Below are 16,684 nucleotides of genomic sequence, written 5' to 3' on the forward strand. Positions count from 1 at the left end.
GGAAACTCTTACAGAAGCATGAAGGTATGGTGTGTCCAAGAAGCTTGAATAATTTGGTGCAACTGCAGCTCAGTGGGTGTGGAGGAGAATCATAAACAGGTTACATGGCAAGAGCATAATTTTGGATCAAACTAAGAAGCCGTATACTCCATGCTAAACGTGTAAGAGTTTATTCAACAGAACGGTCTTTGCACCTCCATTGCCACTGCCACATTCAGGCTGTTACTGTCACACTTGGAGATTGAAGACTTCCATCAAGAATGATGTCTATATGAACCATTAGTTCTTAAGAAGGTTATAAACACTGAGGTTAGTACACTATTCCAATAATTTAGGCAACAAATAATAATAAAAAGAATAATGGCTAGTATATATTGACTGCCATTGTCATGGTCACTTTGAGGGAGTTATTCTGCTCAGGCTGGAGCGCTGGGTTAGAACAACTCTCAGGAGCTAACCTCTAGTGGAGAAGTTTTCCAAGTCTATTTTCCAATAATCCAGAAATAAACAAACAAGTTTAGACCTCTTCCTTTCTCTCTAAGCATCTTGAGAAAGAAGAAATGAAGACTTGGGTTTGGAAAATATAAATCTCCGTGCCATCAGTCTAATTCACTATATATTCAGCAGAGCTCCTTCCATACGCCCCTAGACTGAATCAACAGATTCAAACTTATAAACTTGATTCTTTTTTCAGTTACCCCTAGACATATCTAAGGAAAGGAAAAGAAAGAAGAACAAAGATAATCCATTGAATAAATGATGTTGGGAAAACTAGACACTTACATGCAAAAGAATAAAACTGGACCACTCTCTTATACCATATGCAAAAATTAACTCAAAATGGATTAAAGACTTAAAGGTAAGACCTGGAGCCATAAAACTCCCAGAATAAAATATAAACAGTAAGATCTCTGACATCATTCTTAGCAATGTTTTTGGATACAACTCCTCAGGTAAGGGAAACAAAAGCAAAAATAAACAAATGGAACTACATTAAGCTAAAAAGCTTTGCATAATGAAAGAACCCAGCAACAAAACCAAAAGACAACCCACTGAATGAGAGACGATAACTGCAAATGATATATCCAATAAGGGGTTGCTAGCCAAAATATATAAAGTATCAATATAACTCAATAACAAAACAAAACAAACCTGATTAGAAAATGAACAGAGAATCTGAACAGGCATTTTTCTAAAGGAAATATACTGTATATACAGATACTCAACATTACTAATCATCAGGGAAATGAAAATCAAAACCACAACGAGCTATCACCTCACACTTGTCAGAACGGCTATTATCAAAAAGACAAGAAGTAGTAAGTGTTGGCAAGGATGTGGAGACAAGGGATCCCTGTGTACTGTTGGTGGGAATGTAAATTGGTGCAGCCATCATGGAAAATAGTATGGAGATCTCTCAAAAAATTAAGAATAAATCTACCATACAATTCAGCAATGTCACTTCTGGGCATTTATCTGAGTAAAATGAAAACACTAATTTGAAAAGATATGTATTTCATGTTCATTGCAGCATTATTTACAATAGACAAGTTATAAAAGCAATCTAAACATCCATTGATAAATGAATAGATTTTAAAAATCTGGTGTCTATATATAATGGAATATTACTCACCTATAAAAAAGAATGAAATCTTGCTATATGCAACAATATGGCTGGACCTAAGGGGTATTTCACTAATGGTCAGGGAAATAAATTAGACATAGAAAGACAGATACTGTATGATTTCACTTACGTAAGATCGAAAACACAAAACAAATGGACAAACAAAACAGAAGCAGACTCATGAATACAGAGAACAAACTGGTGGTGGTCAGAGGGGAGGGAATGGGGGGATAGGTGAAATATGTGAAGAAGATTAGGCAAAACATTCCAGTTATAAAATAAATAAGTCACCAGTATATAATGTAAAGCACAGAAAATATAGTCAATAACATTGTAATAACTTCATATAGTAATAGATGGTAACTAGACCTATCATGGTCATTATTGGTCATTAATGTATAAAAATATCAAATTACTACCTTGTATACATGAAATTAACATTGTATGTCAATTACAATTCAAATAAATAAATAAATACATAAATTTTTTTTTAATGGGCAAGAAATTGCAGAAGCTGCTTTCTCACTGGTGGCAGTGGAATTGAGGGACTTATACCAGGAGACCTAGGTTTTATTCCATCCTCTTACTTACTAGTCCTACCGCCTGGAGGAAAGACACCTCACCCGTCTGGGCTACTATGGGAATCCAAATGACATCATGCATGTGAAAATATCCGGCACAGAGTAGGCGCTCAAAAGGTGTTTTCAAATGTACATCTACGGCCAGCTAGTACAGTTCCTGGGAAATAAGCAACATTCATAGGAGAAATGTCCAATATGTGGACAAAGAGTGGCAGACCCAACAATTAAGCTCAATGAAATCATCAGCATGATCTCCTGGCACCATGGGGTGATTTTTAGAATTCTGTCCAGTTATTTTCAAATTCCCAGAGATCTTTCATCGGTTCCCATTCTATATTGATCCTGTTGGTGAAGTTGGCACACTTTATTAGTCTTCTTCAACCTACATGCAGTGAGACAGGTCCCAGGAGGTGGAGGGAATTTTTGTTTCATGTGACTCTAGCTACATGTGAAATGCACTGAGTCCTTGGGGATTCCTGACATGATTTAGACGTTCGTTGCCTGCCCACTGGAGGAGGTTTTATATAGAAAAGGCATCCTGTCACCTCACTAACTAATGGGAAGCAGACGAGTTGCAGTAGAAAGAATACTTGTCCTGGTCTCAAGAGGTCTGCGTTCAGAAGCTCAGCTCTGCCAACTGGGAGACCTTGGGCAAATTCACTTTTCTGAGTTTCAGTTTGCTTGTCTGAAACGTAAATAATAGCACCTACTATTTGGGATTATTTCTTGACTCAAATGATATAACTTATGGGAAAGCACTTTAAAAATTGTAGAGTGCCAACAACTCTGAGTGAGTGTTATGACTCTCATCACTGCTATTTATGGTGATGGAGTGTATAGGCTTTGCTGCCAGTTAAATCTTTCAGTCCCCATGTCCCCATTACCCCTTGGCTACTGTCTCTATCACGCAGGGTCACTGCAGGAGAAATGATTCATTTCCAGATGATTCAAATGGAGAGACTCTAATGAAGCCCCCATGTAGAAAGGTGTGCATATAGTTAAGAGAATAAATAAGGGATGGTCAGGGGCCAAGAGGCCAGCAATAGCTGGACACAGTTACTCCCCACTATGCCTTAAGGGACAAAGAGAGTAAAGTCATCTACCAGAGCTCAGTGAGGACTGGAGCCCTAAAGGAGGAGGGGCTGCCAGAGGTAGACAGCTATTGCCAGATGAGGGACGCCAAAACAGGAAAGATGTCTCTCTCTTTCTGCCTACCAATCTCCCACTGGCCGAACCCAATCACAAGGCAATCTGCAAGGGATCCCAAGTGATGCAATTCACAGGGTCAGACTCTCAAAAACCCAGGTCTTTGTGGCCATCTGTTATTTCTTATATTCTACACTTTGCAGTGTTAGTGCGTGCTATCTAGGCGGCAGCAAGGCCGGTGGTGATGAGCAGGACTCTGAGACATCAGGTTTGTGTTCAAATTCAGACTCTCACTTAGCAACTAGGAGACTTAGGTAAATTTATTTAACCTTGCAGAGCCTCGGTTTTGTCATCTACGAAAAGGACCTTATAAGAGTGCCAATGAGATAGTGAGAGTATCAAAATCAGTAATACCAGTAAAACACATTATAAGGTACATAGTAAGCACACCGTAAATACTATTGATGTTGCTGTCGGACCTTCCACAGACTCATTTTCTACTGCTCCCCTCTCTCCCAAACCTCTACACTGGAAACCTTTCTCCATGAAAACCTCTCCCTTTTATATCTTTAACCTGTTTAATAATTCTACCTTTTGTTTTTCTCCTAACTGAAACTTGGATCTCCCTGATAAATTTCTCTAATTCTTTTATTATGTTCAGTTAGCCAGCATATAAACTTTTCTAATTTACTTCTTTTTTATTTGACTTCTTGGCAGCATTGATACTGGTGACCATTCCTTTTTCCTACGAAAGCCTTCTTCCCTTGGCTTCTGTGTTACTACCCCTGGTTTTCATCTTATTTTGATAGACTATGTACAAAACTGAATTTATTTTCTTTCTCACAAAACATACTCCTTTGCTCCTACCTTATTTAATAATACCCACATCACCCAATTACTTAAATCTGGAGGTCTCACCTCTTTTTCACTCTTTATAACCAATAAATCATGGAGCTCCATACATTAACCTCTAAAATATCTCTAGAATCCCTCTAGTCTTCTCCATCTCCAAGAGCACCATGTTTCTGTGAACCATCAACATCTCTTGGAAACTTGATTGCAGTAACTGTCTAAGTGGTCTCACTGCCTCTCGTCTTTCTTTCTCTGCCCATTCTTCACACCGTAGTCAGAAAGGTCATTCTAAAGAAAACACTTTCTCACATCAGCACCCTTATTAAAAAACCCCTCAGTGATTCTCCATTGCGCTTATTAGAAAGCCCTCCCTCTCATGTGCTAGCAAGACCCTCTATGACCCAACCCCGGCCAATGACTGAATACTTGCCAAGAGCCCCTCTTTTCTCTCCCTCAGCCCCAATCATAACAAATGACTTGCAAATCCCCCAGCACTCCAACTTTCTCTCTCCTGTGGGTGACGCTGGCCAGGACCCTCTGCCCCCAAACCATGCTTGGGCAACTCTGTCTTGCCCACTGAGTTGCCATTTTCTCCAGTAACTTTGCTGACCCTGAAACTCTGAGTTAGTTGGTCTTCCTAGGTGTGCCCCCATGACCTTCAAGTGCTGACTCAATGAAGTGAAGGGTAGAAACATATCTGTTTAAAAAAAAAAACTGTCCACACATTGAAAAGAAAAATCTTAAAATCCACATGTAGCTCAATGTCCCACTTTGGGAGAAAGCTATTTTTAACTGAATTTAATTATCTTTTTGAGTAAAAATATGCTGCCTGGCTATAGAAACTCTTGATAATCTTCAAAATTAGAAATTAATTAAAATGATTTTATTTAGCGTTTATTGCGCACTTCCTACAGACAATGACTATAGTAAGTGCCCTGCGTGAATCGTCACCCAGAATTGCATAATAACCCCATGTGGTAGATGCAAACAGCCTTCCCTTTCACAGTGAGGAAACTTAGGTTAAGATCAAGACACATTTCCAAGTCCCAGAGTAATGAAGCCCAGATTCAACGCAGGCCTTTCTGATTCTAGAACCCAAGGCTTTAACTTCTACAGCATTTGGCCTCTCGTAACAGTTCAAGGACCATGACATTTGGGGGTTTGAGGGTGGGGTTTTACTTCTAAAATATTAACACACAGTCCTCCTCCCCTTCAGGATGCTTAACTAAGGAAGCTGTCCACACAAAGAAAAGTTGTAGAAAAGAAACCAAGTAATTGATTGCCCAATTCAGGGTTCCTCTAATAAGGGGGAGTGAAGCACATGCCTGGGGATGGAAAGTGTAAGAAGGGCTCCCCACTTCTGACTAGATCAAAGACAGCCACATGTGCAAAGCAGAACCAACCTGACATATCCACCAAGACGCTGAGAAAGAAGAGGGCCAGCCTCCTGGTTTGGCTCAAACCCTGATAGGATGTGATGACTGCACAAGAGCAGAAACGCAAGGTAGCAAGTAGAGACTGAGCCCGTGGAAGCATCTGATCAAAAATCATCTTTTATCCCAATACAGAGGGAGAGAGATGGTCTGGTGGTCTAGCAAGAGCAGAAACATGGGAGATCAGTGAAAAGATCAGAGAAGGCAGAGTACCATTTTCAGAATCTGGTTGGAGCACTTAGACACATCCCACCATTCCAGCATTTCCCCTAAGTCCCAGTGTAAATGTTAGGGGATTGAAAAAAAATTAAAAAAAGAAAGAAGGAAGGAAAAAAGAAACATTACACATACCACATTTCTGAGTTCATTCCAAACTATAACTTTTTTTAAAAAAATACCAATCTTTAAGTATCCCAATGGTTTTAGTCATTGAAATCAACTCTCAAGAATAATTATTCATGTGAAAAACTATTTCTTCATGGCTTCTACGAATGTCTTTTTCAAAGCCACTGCTTTGTGTACAGTCTACGTGAATGGTAGCCTCTGGGTTTGTTCAGTGTACAACCTGGATGATCTCTATAGAAACGTCTTTCTGTCTATTCACACCACACAACCTCAGTCCCCACACAACTACTGAATCAATGGACCAGAGTGATATAGTATCCATTTGTTCATTTTTTAGTTTTTTATTTTTTTTAAGATTTTATTTATTTGAGAGAGAGAGAGCACAAGCAGGGAGAGTGGCAGAGAGAGAAGGAGAAACAGGCTCCCCACTGAACAGGGACCCTGCACGGGGGGCCAATCCCAGGACCCTGGGATCACGACCTGAGCTGAAGGCAGACACTTAACCCACTGAGCCACCCAGGTGTCCCACAGTTTTTTAAATTGATATATAACTGACATATGACATTGTGTGAGTTTAAGGTGTACAACCTGTTGATTTGATACATTTATATATTACAATATAATTATCACCTCATGTCACATAATTATCTTTTCTTTCTTGTGGTGAGAATAATTAAGATCTAGTCTCTTAGCAACTTTTACAGTACAGGACTGCTGACTATTACTATGCTGCACATTAGGTCTCCAGAACTTATTTCTCAACTACTGCAAGTTTATACCCTTAAACATCACCTCCCCAATTCCACCAGCCCCAGCCCTTGGTAACCACCATTCCACTCTTTCTTTTTATCAGTCTAGCTTTTTTAGATTCCACATATAAGTGATATCATGCAGTATTTGCCTTTACCTCACTTATCTCACTTAGTACAATGCCTTCAAGGCCCATCCATGCTGTTGTTACTTTTAAAACAAATATTGAATACATACTATGTGCTAGCCCAAGGCTGGGATCTGGAGATATAACAATGAACAAAATGTAGTTCCTGCCACCAAAACCTCATGGGCTAATGGGGTAAAGACACAAGTAAATACAGATTTACAATTCAGCGTGATAACTGTTTCGATATAGAAAAAACATACTAAGCATTTTTGAGCACTTCTAATAATCCACTTGCCTCGTATGGGTTTTGTGAGGACTGAATGAATTAAATGCATAAGAAGCACTTAGAACAGACAGTACCAAGCACAAGGGCTTCTTATGCATCAATTCACTCAATCCTCACATTGGCCATGTGCGGTAAGTACTATTATTAAGCCCATTTTACAGCTGAGAAAACTAGGGCACAGAGTAGATCAGCAATTTACTACCAGAATGCCTTCATGATCGTACTTGGCTCTGAACCCAGCAGTCAGATTTCAGAGCTCACAGAATTTAATCACTACTCAACACTACCTGTCCAGGGGCCAACACACAAGGAACTGGGGGAGCAACGAAGGAGGGGATCTAATCCAGACTGGATGTCAGACACATGGCATACATTTCCTGGCTGGGTGACATAATTCAGTCTCTTTCCACATTGATACTCAGGAGCACTCAGCTCTGACCTCCAAGGCCTCCCCCCAAAAGCAGAGCCGTGCATCAAAATGACACGGTTGATTCTCTATCAGCCTGTCATATCATTAGTCAGTTTAGACCTTGGGAAACTGACATAGAAGCAGATGTTAGGAATATTATACGCAGTATAAATGTCATAATGAAGTCCAGTTGTCAAAAGCATCTACCTTCTTAGCTTAAAAGAAGAGCATTTCACTTGGGAAATGTCTTACAAAGCCAAGGTTTCGGCCAAAGGGAAGAGGAGAGCGTAAACATGAGAAGCCCGAGGAAAGGTACGTGGAAGTGGAGGATGAATGTTGAGTCTGTGTCTAATAGTTTGCAAAAAAACACGTGCAATGTGGGACGATTCTGGGGGAAGTTGCCAAGGCCAGGCCAGCTGTCTACAGAGGTATGCATGCTACGTATTCAGAAAGCACTAGCCAGCATTCTTTGTGCTAGGTTGCCCTTTGGTTCGCCCAAGTGGAATGGCATACAAGGCAGCAGAAAGGGGCCATTATCTCATAAACACCTACTATGTGTCAGGAGCTACTCTAAGTCCTTTACATTTATCATGTAATCCTCAGAATAATATTATAAGACAAACATTTTTATCTCCTTCTTGCAGTTGTATGCTCAAAGTTGCACTGTAAGTTGTATAGTCAGAATTTTAATAACTGACTACTACCAAAGCCCTTTCAACTCCTCCTGCTTCCCCTCCAAGCCTTTTTAGGACTCCTTCATCAGATGTCACTTGACCTTTAAGTTGGCATTCTCAAGATCCATGAGGGCAGGGACTATCATTTAATCCCAACTACATTTGAAGTATCTAAAATATAATAGAAATTCAATATTTAAAAAAAAAACTTTCTTGAACAGACTTTGGTTTTTAGTGCAGTTTTAAGTTTACAGCAAAACTGAGAGGAAGGTGGAGAGATTTCACATATACCCTGCTCCCCGCCCCCCCGCCACATAACATCCCCCACTATCAGCAACCCACACCAGAGTGGTACACGTGTTGCAATCAACGAAGCTACATTAACAAATGTAGAGTTTTGACAAATGCATAATGCCAGGTATTCACCATGATAGCACTGTACGGAATAGTTTTACGGCCCTAAAAGTCTTCTGTGCTCTAGTTAGCCCTCCCTTGCCCCTAACCCCTGGCAACCACCGATTTTTTACTTTCTCCATAGCTCTGCCTTTTCCAGAAGATCATATAGTTGGAGTCCTATGGCATGTAGACTTCTCAGATTTCCTTCTTTTACTTGGAAGTATGCATTTAGGATTCCTGCATGTGTTTTCATGGCTCGATAGCTCATGTTCTTTTAGTGCTGAATGCTATTCCACTGCCTGGATGGACCAGTTTATTTGTCCATTCGCCTACTGAAGGACATCCTACCAAGTCCAAGTTTTGGTGATTATAAATAAAACTGCTATAAACATTTCTGTGCAGGTTTATGTATGGACATAAGTCAGCTTACGGACATAAGTCAACTCCTTTAGCTAAATACCAAGGAACATGATTGCAGGGTCGTACGATCTGGGTTTACTTTTCTAAGAAACTGCCACCCTCCCAACGTGGCTGTACCATTTTGCATTCTCACCAGCAATAAATGAGAGTTCCTATTGTTCCACATCCTCTCTGGCATTTGGTGTTGGCAATGTTTGGGACTTTGGCCATTCTAATAAGTGTGGAGTCGATAAATAATTTTTTCAAAAAATGAATTTTTTAAAATTATAAATTAAGGTGAAATAAAGTTCTAAATCATTAAGAAAACAGAGTTATAAAATTTTTTATAGTTATACGATCACTTTAAGAGGATAAGGAGCAAAAGGAGAGCCTCCACAGTCAAGCTCTGATTTATCAATTTCATGTTACTATCCACACTCCTCTGTGCACACTGTCCTGTCTACTTCAGGCAGGCAGTCTGTGGAGTGTGTGTGTGAGTGCGTGTGCTGGGGGGTAGTGGTGGGGGTTAGGAGGGAGATAGGAATGTACTTTGGAATCTTAGTCTAAGATCCCCCTTATTGCTATATTTTAGTCTTCTCTGGCTACTGTGTTTTGTTCCCCAACTTTGAGATGCAAATATAGTTATACCTCTTTAATTATTATAATTAACTGCTACGGAGCCTGCTGTCATTATTAGAAGGGAAAACAGTACCTCCACACATTTGACATACCCCTACTTATAAGTCTTCCAGATATTAAAACATAGTAAAGCTACAATAGTTTAGTCTGGTGCTCATATAAATAGAACAATGTCAAATTATGAAACCCAAATGCATAGAGGCATTTGGTATATGACAAGTGGCATTTCAGTTCACTGGATCCATGAATAAACAGAATGAGTGTGATAGGTACAATCTGGGGGGGAAAAGTTGGATCCCTACTTCATACCTTACTCACAATGACTTCTTGAAGTATCAAAATATTTAATAATTTAAAAGGGAACTATAAAAAGACCAGAAAAAAATACATGATTTATTTTAACAACCTAGGAATACAGAAGCCCTTTTAAGCAATAACACAAAACGAGGAAACTTTAAACAAATTAGTTAAGTCTGACCACATAAAAATAAAATATTTGTAAACGGCTAAAAAAACATAGAAGACAAATGAAATATCTGGGGAAAACTATTTGGAACTCCTATCATATCAAAGGGATAATTTTCCTAATACCTATCAGGTGTTCAGAGAGAAAGAAGAGAAAATACCTAATCCCATTGAAAATGGTCAAATTATGTGTACAAAGGTTACTAAAGAATAAAAATGGGTCTTTAAAGTCAGAAATGTTCAATCTCACTCATAGTGAGAAAATATACTGAGATGTCACTTCTTTCTTGAAAATGGGCCAAGCTCCATAGTTTGAAAACACTTGGCTGGTGAGGGAAGTAAGCCCTCTCGGGTATTGTTGATGGGGTTGTGCATCCCCACAAATGCCACAGGAGGACACCGGGCATCCCTCTCAGCGTTATACGCATACACACTTTGACCTAGCACTTCCACTCCCCTGCATTCAATGACCAGATGCACCTGCACGAGCGTTTATGCCTGTTGTATTGCCACACCCACCTGCGTTAGTGTGGAGCAGTGAAGCAAAGTGTAAGGTCATTCTTGCAATGGGATACCATGTAATCATAAAAAGAGGATGAAATTCTTCATGTCCTTTATCTTTATGAGATATAATCATCACAAACAGATATGTCTTTATATTAAAAAGCACATGTTTTTGAGTGAAACGATAAGAAACACAGTAGCATATACTAGCTGATTCCATCCATATGGCATTCAAGACCAGGGGAAACGAGCAGACAGTGATAAGAGTGAGAACAGCAATGACCTCAGGAGAGACTGAGAGAGGCACAAGGGAGATGCCAGGGTGCTAGAAATACATGTCTGGATGTGGATGATGATTATATGAGAATATATTGAAAGGCTAAATTTATCAACTGTACATACAATTTCTGTATCTCACTGTGGATGTTTCATCTTAGTTAAAAAATACAAGCAAGATACAAAACAGCATGTACGATACTCTATATTGTGCACAAAATAAACAAAAGAGAAAATATATAGGTCTCTGTATGTATTTCTTTAAACTTGTATAGAATATTTCCAAAAGGCCACACGAGAAACTGAGGAGGGTTTCTGGGTGACTAGGAACAGAGGTGAGAGGCTGACCACTCACTACCGACCTTATGCTACTTTTGCGTTTTAAACCATGTGAATATATTGCTTTATCACTGCATATGTTGAATTAAAATTTTAAAAACATGTCACCTAGAATTGCCTAAGACCCCTTGGAGCTTACTCAGTCCTGCTTACAAATGCCAGGCCAGGCTGAAAGAAAAGTAAAGGGTCTAAAGTCAGCTCTCTGCTGACTTTGACTCTCATGCCACATGAGGTCACTATTGAGGCTGGACCTGTGAAGTTTGACAGACCACGGCCCACCACCAGCCCCCTACCACTTCCCCGGGTGGCAATCATCACAACTGCTTACTTTTAGGATGACCAAGGTCACATACCCAGGTGCCCATCTTAATCATTCATTTAAAAATATTTACAAGTGCCCAACAGGTGTCCAGGCAAAGGGGACACAGTTGCTCATATTTCTAATGGAGAAAGACAGAAAACAAGCAAATGAACAACAAAAAGAGAATATGTCAGACGGCGTAAGTGCAAGGAAGAGAAACAAGACAAGGCACAGTGATAAAGTACCAAGGCGGAAGGTGATGAGGGCAAGTTCTGGCTATCCTAGGTGGGTGGCTTGCAGAAGGCGTCAGTGGTGAGGTCGTTTCTGAAATCCGAAAGAAACAAGGAGACAGGCATTGTGAGTATCTGGAGACAGAGTTCAAAGCAGAGAGAAGAGCAAATGCAAAAGCCCCAATGCCAGAGCCTGCCTGTCATGGCTGAGAAACATCACGGAGGCAGGTGAGGCAGGGCCAGAGAAAACCAAACGGAATAATAGAAACAGGGAACAAGAGAGCTAAGCAGAGGTCAAATCATAAGGTGTACTGGCGGCCATGTAAAGACCTCGACTTTTACCCCGAGCAAGATGAGAAACCAGCGGAGGGGTGTGAGCAGAGACAATCAAGAGATTTTTCCTTGGACCTATTAAATGGACATGTCAGGACAGATATACAAGTCTGGGCCTTATGAAAGAGAATGAAGCTGGATATGTAAATCTGGAAATCAGTGTGTTTCTCTTTTCTCCTAGTGAGTTACTCTGGGGCCATTAGGTTCTTTGGAGTGCTTTCTCGCCAGCACACCTTGGTCAGGTCTGCCCCAGTCTACTCAGTCAGGGTCCCTCCGTTCACAATGTGTGAAGCAGGTGTTTGGGTATCTACTCTTCTATCCCAGCAGGCAAACGGATCTATCCCTGCCCAAAGACTCCATGCGTCAGAGATCTAAGGAACACAGGTTTTCCTAAGTCACACGATATGCCCACGTGCACTCAAGTCCAGTTACGCTCTTCTGCTAAGACCGTGCGTGCATACTCACCTTAATCAGGAGGGAGCACATAACTGAATCCCCTCTGAACGAAAAAGGACTGCTTTGTCTACCCGCACATAGCTATACAGACAGCCTAATACCACTAGAAGTTTGTAGTTATGTTATACTACGACTTCATGACATTCCTATAACTTTTCACTTTTTTAAAAGATTTTATTTATTTATTTATTTAGAGAGAGAGAGAGAGAGAGAACGACAGAGGGACAAACAGACTCCCCACTTAGCGCAGAGCCCAAAGCCAGGCTCGATCCCAGGACCCTGAGATCATGACCTGAGCCGAAGTCAGACATCTAACTGACTGGGCCACCCAGGTGCCCCTTTCACTATCTTTTGTAGATCTTTTTAAATTAATTTATTTTTTAAGTAATCCCTACACCCAATGTGGGGCTCGAACACACAACCCCAAGATCAAGAGTCACAGGCTCTACCAACTGAGCCAGCCAGGTGCCCCTCTTTCGTAGATCTCTTAAATATTTTCCCATCTTTGTCCATTCCTCCCCTACTAATACCTGAATTATCCATCTGCTCCTGTTTTAAATAGATGTGCTTCCAATATTTAATCCTAAAGTTAAGGCTCAGCCTTCTTAGTTACTGGCTGAATGTGAGAAATGCACTGCATTTCTATAAGCCTCGGTTTCCTTACTTTATAATGAATTCCTCTATCTCTAAAACCAGAGTGATTTATATTTTCGCTTATTTTTTATAGTTTTCAATTTAAATTGATAATGATGAAGATGATGATACCTATCTGGTTATGCCCTGGTGGACACGGGGCTCTTCATGTTCTCTGCGGGGCAAGAAGGAAAAAGTTGGCAAGTGAAGATGGGAAGTGTGGATATAATTCCCAGCATGCATATAGTAGAAAGAACATATATTATTATTATTAGGCTAAATTGGCTGTTAATTAGCTAGCTGTGTGACCTTAAGAAAATTTACCTAAACTCTCTCAGATACAGATTGCTAATCTGTGAAGCATAGGCAATATTAATTATATTCATGGGATTGTTATAAGGAATATTTAAAGGCGATGAGGAAAAACCTCAGTACTGCATCTCCTATCTCCACAATGATGCAAAACGCTCCATCGACTTAGGTTAAATTATCCCCATCTTCATTAGGGAGGACTGTCAGAGCAGACCAGGTGGAGGATCCAGGGAGAAAGTGAGCACCAGGTGAAGGCAAACCGGGAATTCAGGTACAGAGGCCAAGGGAGTTCTCAAGTGTTCAGAAGTTAAGCAGGAGAAGGTAAGTATAACAGAGATTCACACTTGAAATAGCAGTATTTCGTCCAGGTCAAACTAGAAACAAGCACGTATTGCGTTCGGTTGTACCAGGGAAGTGACGGAACATTCTGATCAGGAGGCTGAATTTTGTGCAAGGCGGACACAGGTTTCAATCCTGACTCTGGAACATACTGGCTGTGGAACCTCTGTTCCCCAGACTGCGATTCTTCATCCACAAGGAAAAAAATAAAAGTGATAGAATGTGGTCACTGAAGCCTCTCACCCCAGACCCCGGGGACACCATCCTCATGAGACGGAGCACCACGGAGAGGAGTACTCAGTCCCTGACAGACCTGACTTGAATTCCAGCTCAGATATTTATTATGTGACCTTGGATAAGTGTCCTCATCTTGAGCCTGAGCTTCCTCTGCTATTAACTGCAGACAGCAATAATTGCTAACCGAGGTAAGGTAAGCAAGACACCATTACAAAGACTGGCACGTGGTGAGCGCTCAAAAAATGGTGACCACGGTCGTTTACGGTTGCTCTTTACCAAGCACTGTGCTACGTGCTGGGGATACAATGTGGACAAGAACACATTTCACACTATCCAACATGACACCCTTCAACTATTTAAAGACAGCACGTTTCTCTACCCCATATCTACCCCCAGTGTTCTCTTCTCCTATTTCTCAGCTCTTTCCCTCATGACAAGATTTCCCACACCATCCTGTCCTCCCTGGCCTTTGCTAGATGAGCTCTGTTGATCAGTGCCCTTTTATAAAACAGCACCCACAAGAAGACAACATCTAGCCATGATGTGGTCAACCTGGAATACCATGAAGTAAGGATTTGGCTTTGGCCTTGACCCTATACTTCACTTGATCCAGCCAACATTTCTATTAGTTTCCTTATTCTTGCAACAGTCACAAAGGAAACCACAACACAGCCCCCTGAATTCATTGGTACAGTGCATAGCCTGAGAAAGTATTCAGTTGTCTTAAGCAAACTTAAAAGTAAAGGAGCAAAGACCCAAAGTAGAATCGAGGAGCAGGAAGGAAAAGCCCACTATGCACCTCCTTATTCTTTAAACAGCCAGGACGGTTTTACTTTAGTACCAACAAGAAAATGGATATTTCAGGGTGGGGGACGGGGATGGCATTAACATGACTAAGAAAACAAATACTTAACCACAAAGAAATAAGCTTTAAAAATATTTTAAAGGTGGATTCCCTAGTAAAGTTGAGAAGATTTTTATTAATTTCAAATATCCTTTTTTAGAGCTCATAAATCCTCCCAGAATAATAGAGTGTAGTGAGAGTAGATTTATTCCCTCCTACGAAGGCAGAGCCTCTCCCAGTGCCTCCGGATAACCTAAGGGGTCATCAAAAGCAGCAGCTTTAAGACAGTCAACAGGTAGTTACCACGACCTCATAATTTAAACAACCCCTTTTTAAATTAGGAAAAAAAAAAAATCCTAAAATACAGATCCTATTCTCTGAACATTCATGAGGACCATTTTCTACTCTTTGATTTATGTGCCTAGGCCTGAGTGTCAGAGGCCTGAGAAATCACAGCTGGATTAAAGAGATGAGGTTAGCATGAAAGTCGCATTTTGTTTTATACAAGAGGCTCAAGCATCAGGGCTTGAACGGCTCGGCACCTCTTTAATCAAACCAGGGCTGCTCAGTCCAGGGCTTTGTAAGTGAGCTAATTAGTAATGTGCCAGAGACTTACCTGGTTAATCAAATGATTAATCACTCAGTAGACTTCATTCCTCTTGTTTCCTGGCTGTCTTTGCCTCTTCTATTTGGTTTTTCGTATTTTTTTTTTGAAATTAGCATTTTAATAGCTGGCAGTCACCATTCAGGGTAAAAAAATGGCATTGTCCCATTTTAACCATTTTTTGTACAAAGAAAAATGAGACAGAGGAGATTTTTTTTCTAGAACTATGAAAAGAAGAGTCCACAACTATGGCTTGACCAAAAAAAATGTTAAGCCATTTCTGAGGAAATTCGGCGTTTGGGCAGAAGAGGATCTGAAGTGCTATGGAACGTCTGAGCATCCCTTTACATGTACAGTCTGGGTTGCAAAAAAGGTTTCTGAAAAAAAAAATCACATGACAGTAAATTAGCTGACTAGATTCCCATGTTTCTTCCTTGTATTTATTTATTTTATATTTAAAGTAACTTTAAAAGGGACAAGTTGGCCATTTTGAAAAATTCTAACATGGAAAATAAAAATGCACATTTCATAGTTTTGTTGAAATGATTAAGTTAACTTTAAATACATCTTTAAATCCTCCACATTTTGGAACATGGCATATTTTTAAAAAAGAATAAATATATCCCCTTAACTGAAATGTTCCAGCTCTGGTCTTTCCCAGATTAATAATACTAAAAACATTTTTATATCTAAACACTGTTAAGGAGCTCAATTATCTTTTTAAAAGATAATATTATAGTGGTCTAATTGCAATTCAGTATCTTAAAATAGTTGTCAGTCATAAAAACATGTAAATAGCTAAGAAGTAAAACGAACTCATCGGTTATCAGCAATTCCCTCATTATGTCACTGTAATCACCCCTGACAACCTGCCCTCCCACTCTGACTACATGACCCATTGGCCCACCTTTCATAGTGTTTCACCAGGCACCACAGGAAAGCAATCTCTGATGGCTGCAATGGCATTTTAAAAGAAGGACAATGTAACAGTTATAAATTTATTTTCCATAATTCTTGTGTTTGGACTTCCATGTAAATTTTCTTCCATTCTACGTGTGGCACAGAGAAAGTGATCAAATATTTTGCTTTTCTAAAGGCTATTCTAGGTAGATCTTGAAGGTAGATGTGAATGACCCAAAGGGTAAAT

The 16,684-nt window shown here is 40.1% G+C and overlaps 1 long non-coding RNA gene across 1 annotated transcript in view; it reads right to left on the bottom strand.

Moving 5' to 3' along the window:
- Positions 1 to 16,684, bottom strand: part of LOC109488452 — a 218,068-nt gene that overhangs the window by 81,414 nt on the left and 119,970 nt on the right. Inside the window, exons 12-13 of the long non-coding RNA XR_004623238.1 lie at positions 16,445 to 16,491; positions 15,550 to 15,914 (exon numbers count right to left, since the gene is read on the bottom strand). This is a non-coding gene — a long non-coding RNA (uncharacterized LOC109488452). The remainder of the gene's footprint in view (positions 1 to 15,549; positions 15,915 to 16,444; positions 16,492 to 16,684) is intronic.

This window comes from Ailuropoda melanoleuca, chromosome 2, assembly GCF_002007445.2.
Source record: "Ailuropoda melanoleuca isolate Jingjing chromosome 2, ASM200744v2, whole genome shotgun sequence".
Lineage (NCBI taxonomy): Eukaryota > Metazoa > Chordata > Mammalia > Carnivora > Ursidae > Ailuropoda > Ailuropoda melanoleuca.